Source organism: Austrofundulus limnaeus, unplaced genomic scaffold (genome assembly GCF_001266775.1).
Source record: "Austrofundulus limnaeus strain Quisiro unplaced genomic scaffold, Austrofundulus_limnaeus-1.0 Scaffold1, whole genome shotgun sequence".
In the NCBI taxonomy this organism is placed as follows: domain Eukaryota; kingdom Metazoa; phylum Chordata; class Actinopteri; order Cyprinodontiformes; family Rivulidae; genus Austrofundulus; species Austrofundulus limnaeus.
The window spans coordinates 6192876-6201093 of NW_013952403.1; the positions used below are offsets into that span (position 1 = coordinate 6192876).

General features: G+C 38.0%; 1 protein-coding gene across 1 annotated transcript in view; it reads left to right on the forward strand.

Moving 5' to 3' along the window:
- Positions 1-8218, forward strand: part of kcnip1a (Kv channel interacting protein 1 a) — a 55342-nt gene that overhangs the window by 9544 nt on the left and 37580 nt on the right. The window lies entirely within an intron of this gene.

Here is an 8218-nt window from a genome sequence, read left to right on the forward strand (position 1 = left end):
TTATCTTATCTTATCTTATCTTATCTTATCTTATCTTATCTTATCTTATCTTATCTTATCTTATCTTATCTTATCTTATATTGTTCTGCAGTTTTTGCGTTTGCCTTCATAAATGACAACTTTTTTGACCTTTAGTTAGGCAATACCAAACACCAAGCACCAATACTTAATCTCTGATTTGAGAGGAAGTTGTTAAAGTTCTTTAATTGGAGTGTCATGAAGAGCACAAAGTTCACACTTATTCAAATTTAAAGTTAATCCTGAAACCTGGGAACATTTTTATTTCTCTTTTTTGTGTAACGATTGGGATCTGATGCTCATTAAAAAATAGTGTGCCATCAGGTTGATGACAATGTACCCAGTACGTTTGAAGTTTTAATGTCTTTACTGCTTTTAAATAGCTAACATCTCAGCCACTAAAATAAACAAATAAGTTGAAATCAGCAGCCCTGAGGAATTCCAGCATCAACTGTAAAATTAGGAGTGGAGTCATCAAGGAGAACAACATGGCTATTAATGTKTTTATAGTCTGCCAGCTAGGTTTCTAAATTTAGTACCAAAGCTGAAGTGTTCAAGTGTAGACAAAATAGATTGATGTTCTACCAAATTAAAAGCCTTATAGAAATCTAAAATGAAAATGAAGCCATTATCTCCCATCAGCTCTCTGTATTGGATTAGATGCCTTATCTGCAATATTTGATAGACCTGATTGAAGACGAGAAGCGAAAATGTAGGTTAACAGTTTATGGTCTGAGTTTCTGACACCAAAAACAAGAAACAAAGCTTGGGTTGTGCCCTAGCTGGAACTGGACTTCACCTGACCTGGGGTCACCTCAGGGAACACCTCAGGATCCCCCAGGAGCAGCTGGAGAGGCTTATCCCTCCTGGACCTCAGACTCTGAGACTTGACCTCAGATAAGTGAACAAAAATAGATGAGCAGGTTTTTAAGTGTTCATCTCTTGCACTAGAAATTTATATTTAATGAGAAGCTTCATTTTTGTCCACCTGGCACATACATCACAGACTTTGTTCTTTGTTTGAACTGTGAATTTGGAGTCTTCCATCGCTCCTGAATCGTTTTCTTTCCTCTGCAGCTCATTTTTTCCCCCCTAATATCAACCACCTTTTAAGGACTGCTTGCTTTGTCCAACTAAAGGGGAAAAACAGCTCCTTAATAAACTGGATTAAGAATGCATGGAAGATCTTAGATGTTTTTTTGTTTCAGCAGTTACCTTCTGCAGGGATTTTTACAACAGAGAGCAAATTCACATAAAAACTTCCTATCACACAGGATGCCCTTTTTACTGCAGCCCGTGCAAATATTAGATTTAATCAGGGAATTTTTACACTTTTGTGTTTTCTAACTACACAAATCTTACAGCCCAAACAAGCCAAACCCTCTGCTTTTTGTGATAGAGGCAATTTGTTTTCTGTAGTGTGGGGGAAATGAGCATGTGAGAGATGATAACATCATAAAGTTGGAACAACAAATCGACTTTTGAGGCGAAACGGCTTTGGCTGTGCCTGCCGACTGCCAATTGATCGTGTTCAGCCTGGTTTGTAGTCTGGTGATGAAGCAGCTGCATGATGTTTGGTTTCATCAGTGGAGAGCCGACCTGCAGCCATCAGCCGATCTCTGCCATGTTACAGCTCGCTCCCTCGTCCAGCAGGGTTGCAAAGTTTGTCTTTTCTCTTCACTAAAGCAAAACAATCAGTTATTTCTGATGACTCAGAGCCAGTTTGAGGCCAGGTGAAGTTTTCCCTCCATCTTTCTGTCCTTCCTTCTCTTCTCACTTGTTGCTCTCGATGTCTCATTTTCCCTCTCGGCCTCTTTGTTCTCTCTCCCTCCACGGCCCATCCATCTTGTTTGCCACTTTCTCCTGCTCAGTTCTTCTAGTTAWTGCCATCCCGTCTCCATTCATCCTCTCCTCCCCACCTTCCCCTCCTCTCGGCGCTTCCAGCTTTCCCTCTCTCATCTCTCTGTGGTTATCGCTGTGACATATTCCATCTCGCCTTCACGTAATAAGACAGGACAGCAACTAACCAGTCAATTTATTATTCAATGCTCGTTCACCACTTTCTGTGCTTGTCAACAGCCCTTCTGCCTCTGCAGTAAAATGTTTTCTGTCTCTCAACCTGACAGCCAAAACCATCTTTTATTTTCTCCCCCTTCGCTGCCTCCACTTATTCACCCAGTGGACTGCCATCTCGATCTTGTAAAAGGTCTGTTGTGTAATGGTGAATAAATGATGAAAAGGAGGATGACTGAGGGATTCACAGCACCCTGGATAATGTGATGAACTCTGTTTCACAGCAGTTCCTGACACAGTTGTATAACACAAGTCCATCGTTCTTGTTGATTCAAACATAACGAACCAAAGTCTTTTTTTTCCTAACATGAAAAGGTTTTTGGATTTAAAACACGATTTGTAACATCATTTCATGTAACCTTTTTTTTTTGTTTTTTTACAAGTTGAGGAGAAACTTTGCTCTGTCAACCTGTGGTTGTTTGACCTGTTTGACCAAAATAAAAAAAAATGTAATTTCTCAACAAAAAAGTTGAAGAACAAACCTGGACTTCAGTTCTGAAGCTGGACATGTTTCTCTTTCCATCCAGGAAGCTTTCTAAGTTCAAAATGCCTCATGTAGTGAGGAGCCCCAAGCTTTATAAATCTGCGAGGCCTCGTTAATATCTGCACACGTATTCACCTGGAACGACCCACCACCCTCACCCTCTTTTGCCTCCCAGGGGAAATGTTTTAACTGCATGTATGAAAGTGTGAATTAGGTTGAAACTGAGTCAGTCAATACTGTAAGTTTCTAAAAGATGAAACCTGAAACTTCTTCCTCTGTTTAAAGTAAAGGTTTCCTTCACCCYCTCACAAACCATCTGTCTTCTCTGTTCAAAATAAGAACATTTTKGTTCTCAAAAATGAGAACCTTTCATCCTTGAGATGGTGGACAGCTGAGTCAGGAGAGATACCTGCCTCCTGTGTTGAGCCATGTGTCTGGGGAGGTCTGAACATTTCTTTGTACTGAACTTCAAACRCCACACTGCTTAGCTTGGGTTTGATGGTTCTGTCCTTATGGACCAGTTTCTGTCTGAGGGTCCTGATGGGTTTAAAATGTACCAGGATTTTGTGTTTGAGATTCCAGCAACATATAGCATGACAACGTTTTTGTGTTTGCTCTTCTCCTTCTTCTGGTCAGCATAATAATTCTTATATTTCTTTGCTGATTTGACAAAAATGCAGTTAGGTCTTCCACAGGTTTGGAGAGTGTATTTGATGTTTTTCTTCTTCTTGTCCCTCCTTTCTGTCTTCATGGGGACTTGTTGAGAAAGACTCCTGGACAGGAAGCGACATGTCTTCAGCATCAGAATCAAAGTCCAGTTTATTATTTTTAAAATCTTTTTTGGATTGATCATAACCTAGATGAYGAATCGTCCCCAGCATAAGATGACCTCATTATAAAGCATTATTATAAAATGCCTCAGTAAGAGCAACCAGGAATATTTATAAGAACTCATATATCCCAAATGCAACAAAGTTATTTAATTGTTGACCACTATCCAGATCTGAAATTGGGCTCGTTGTTGGTTTGTAAGTTTGTGACTGAAGTTCTTGTGAGTGTTTTCAACATGTGAAACCAAAGGCAAATTTCCACATTTGTGAGCAATAAAGATAATTATTAAATGCAAAAACATTAATRCTCCAAACTGATTGGAGTCATGATTCTTCCGATTGTAAAAAGGTTTGACTGTCTAAAAAATAAATCCACATTTGTTGCAGCTGTTTATGCTATAGTTTTTCTCAAAACAAGTATGAGTACAAGTACTTCAGTTAGGGTCCTCACYGATACAAAGAATCAATACTGAGTACTTACCGAGTTAGAACCTAAACATTACACAATAGCATTACTAGTATGTAGTTTCTGTATTCCATAGTTTCCTCTGTCCTGCTTTAGTCAAGTCTTGTGTTTTTCCACAGTTCATCCAGCTACAAACACTCAGTACCATACCATACCATTAAATTAAAAAATATGTAAACTGTTCAGAAATGAAAAAGAAWAGATCAAACTGTTTTTCAGCTTTTCCTCTCTAGACTTTTTTTTATCCATTCAGTGGTTTTAAAAGTGTTTGATTAAAAATGAAATGAATTTRTTGCACTGATACACCAGTACTGTATATAACCCTTCCACTGAAATTAAACATTTTCATTTCAACAAATCCTTATCTCGTCTGTTCAGGCAGGCTCTCTGTATTTATTCAGCATATCTTTGCATCACCACAGTGGTGTGTTCAAAGACCTGTTTTTTTTTCATGTTGATGTGCTGCCACTCCTCACTGTAACCAATGYGTTTCTGTGTATGCTTGTTTAGTAGTGTGTGAAATGATGACTGTAAGTGTTTCAACAGGAAACGACTGTCAGCTGAGGTACATAAGGAAAAAGAAAAACTGTTTGAGATAAATACACACCTTTGAAAATCTTATTACGCGCTCGCTGCCTTGTCGTGCTGTTATTTATTTTTCTATGTCTGCACTTTTCTTCAGCTGTTTTCATCTTCCTTATTCCACACCTCGATCCCTCTCTTCATGCTTGTACCTCCTTGACTTCATGAGCAGCTATTGCAGCCTGATTTTTAATGAAAGCCGTGGCCTAATGGCTTTATTGTCGCGGCCTTGGCTCAACGGCAACAACTGCTCAGTTGTAAACAGTTTTCCTAACTAGGGCCATGCAGGGAATTTCAATGGGAACTGGAGTYAATATCATCAGCTTGCTAATCTCATGATGTTGAGCAGAGCACAGAAAGGAGTTAGGCAAAAGTGACAGGTGAACCGTGTTGCAGAGCGGCAACATTGTCCTGTGATTGTTGTTGGTCTGTTTGTGTGTGTGAGGAATAACAACATGGCTACAGGCTGCAGAGTAGGTTGAATGTGATTCTGTTGGGTTTAACTCTTGAATTTAGATCAGGGAGCTGTGAGTTCACATCAATCTGCACCCTCCCCTGGCAGCTAGGAAGGGTTGTAAGGGTGATGAAAATCAATAATGGCAGCTCCTACTCATCTGAAAAGGTGAACAAGTGGCAATTTAGTAATATGACTGGCTGTAGATGTCACGTTATTAACTGTGATAGAAAGTGAATTGAAACATGTGCAGCTGATCTTTCACATCACCATCACCATGTCAGATCAATGAATGAGATAGTTTGGGCTTGTCAAAGTGGAGTTCAGCAGAAACGGTACAAACAATTATTATCTTACCTGTTGTAGATAGCTTTTTTGAAATCTCTCAGTTTGCAGAAACAGAGTTTAGTTCTACCAGATTGAGCCCAAAACTAGTTCAGTGTTGCTGCTGTCTTAAAACAGCTCACATCTCAAAATCGAATGCAGATTTAGAAATTGTTTTATCGCTCTCTCAGTTTTTCTACTACATTACAGCAGAAAAAAATCTGTTGTTCTCACCAGGAAGTGCTTTAGGCTTCATGGGAAATTCTATATCTAGCTGCTGCAGAAAATTGGGCTTGTAAAAAAGCCATAAAAACAGCAAAAAGGTGGAATGATTTTTCTGGGTTGGTGGTGAGTTTTTGCCTCAAGCAGATGATTTTGAGTATCCAGGAGTCTTTTTTATTTATAAGTAGGATGGAGTGGGAGATGGGAGGATCATCAATGGATTGCATTGGGAGACTTGAAGATTTTCTGTTCATATCTTTCTGGTGAGGAGACCCTGCAGACCAGAACTTGCTGGGTGAATTATGTGTCTTTGACCTGAGAACACTTTGGGTGATCCCACAGGAGGAGCTGGAAAGTGTTAGGGAGAGGGATGTCTGTGTTTCTCTCCTGGATATGTTGCCTTCACATCTTGACCACAAATAAATAGCAAAAAAACGGATAGATGAAATAACTGCATGATCTTATATAAACAGCCATGTGATGGATGCAAAGATAAATGTCTAAAATAGTGCTCACATGAATCATTATGAAGTTTTTGAGTTGTCTGGTTTTTCTCCTGCTGAGACTAGCCTTAAGCTCATCAGTCCAGCCAGAATTAAATTCAGTTTTATCAAAATTATATTATTTTTCAAACAGCTGTCTACAACAAGTCAGTTAACACTTTTATATTTATACATCTGAACCCAACTTCAAAAGACCCAAACTATCACTTTGACATGTGATATGTTTAACTCTCGAATCCTCAGATCTGTTATCTCCTCTAAAGGTGATTGTAAATTATTTAATCTCCTCTCCTCTTCTGGCAGCTTATTTCCAAATCCTCCTGACACCAGAGACTGTATTATTTATTTCCAGCAGCAGACCTCCAGAGACAGTTTAGTAGAAGACTTATTGGAAAAGAAGTAATGGTGCTGAGGAATTCTTCTTACCCTCTTGGCAAAATATATTTTGATAGTTCCTAAAAAATGGGAAAGTATTAAAAGTTGTTTTTGTTATCCCCACATAATCAGAGATGTTGTCATGATCTGTGTTCATTTTCCTTAGTTTAGTGTTTCTGTGTTTCACTGTGTATCTCTGCCCTGCTCCAGCCCTGCTCATGCTCACCTGTTTCCTCTTGTGTCTCCTCCAGGTGTTTCTTGTTGTCCTTAATTAGTTTGCTTTTATATTCTGTGTCCTGTGTTCAGTCTGCRTCTGCTATACAGAATAGAACAATGGGTCTGGAAATAGTATTTTTGTGGATACCACCACATATTGCGATAAATGGAAATGAAATGGCAGACAAAACAGCAAAGGAAACTAYGAAACATATTAATATTGAAATGGAAATTAATGTCAGTAGATCAGAAATTAWGAACATCATTAAACAGAAGTTGAAGGAAAGATGGCAAAAATCTATGGGAAAAAGAGAAAAAAGGAAGATATTTTTTTAAATACAAAAGAAAGTAGGAGAGATAAGGGATGGGGGAATAAACAGGATAGAAGACACAGTAATATCAAGACTAAGATTTGGACATACTGGGTTGAACAGCACATGATGGGTGATCATATCCACCAATTTTATTTACCTCCACAAGGGTCAGTAAAAATCAATCACTGTCCTTTTTTGTTCTGATGTAAAAGAACCAATGTCTATGAACACTGTCTTATGTCCATTTAAAATATGTTTGTATTGATTCAAGGGTATTGTTCAGTCTTTTAAAATGCGATTGGAACATTGAAGGTGTTCTGTGACCATATAACACCTGACAATTGGCCAAAGTTGGAATCGGTAGGTGAGACATTTTAAATATTGGTGACTGGCCAGAAAACTGCAACTGGTGCACCTCTAGTTTGGGACATTTTGACCATCAAGTCAGCTAAGACCAGTCCATTTGCAAAACATTATTTTTTTTCTGAGACCTTTAGGCTAGAGTTTACATGGATTCAATTCAACACCCACTGTCAATGAGATTCATTCATGTTTAACAATTTTCAATTTTGGTGGTTATAGCCAGAAATATTCAAAGTTCTCTTATTCTCAGGATGTCTCAGSGTTCCTCAGATAAACACGAGATGCTCTATGTACACATTGCGGGATCTTTGTCAATGAGATTCAGGTTTGACTTTGGTGTAAGATCATTTTTTTAAACTAAGTTTTTCTGTGAATACTCCAACTCCAGTCTTGTGCGTCTTTTCCTCTTTTCCTTTGAGCTGCTGTATGGCAGGGCTATTCAAGTGCCAATAAGTACCCCACCCTCATTAATTTTAAATCAATGGTACATTTTAAATTTAAGATTCAATACAACAAAACAAACATATTTACAAGCTAAAAGATATTAACACTTGTACTGTTACATAATGCAGTGTTTCTCAGAACCATTGACTTTGAGTWTCTGTGGACCCCTGAGCAATTTAGTTGAATAKCTRTACGGTTTGGAATTAACAATTCAAAATGACTTGGTTAAGTTAATAAAAAAAGAAATACTCAGCACTAAAATTCTTTGTCCTTGCTCAATGTTTTTCATTTGTGTTTTGATGTGTTGTTAATWTTAATCTTATTGCCACATTTGTTTCAACTAAAATTTCTGCTTTTCATACGGATGAGATGTTTTTTTCAAATGGAAAACAATGATTTCAGGTTGTGTAGTAGAGGCCTACATCTGTGTTTGAATAGCAATACCAACAAAAAATAAATAAATAAAATAATAATAATAACAAAAAAAAAACCCAAGTTATTATCTGATGCTAAAAGAGAATGACAAAACTGCATTGTGTGGCGCATTGGG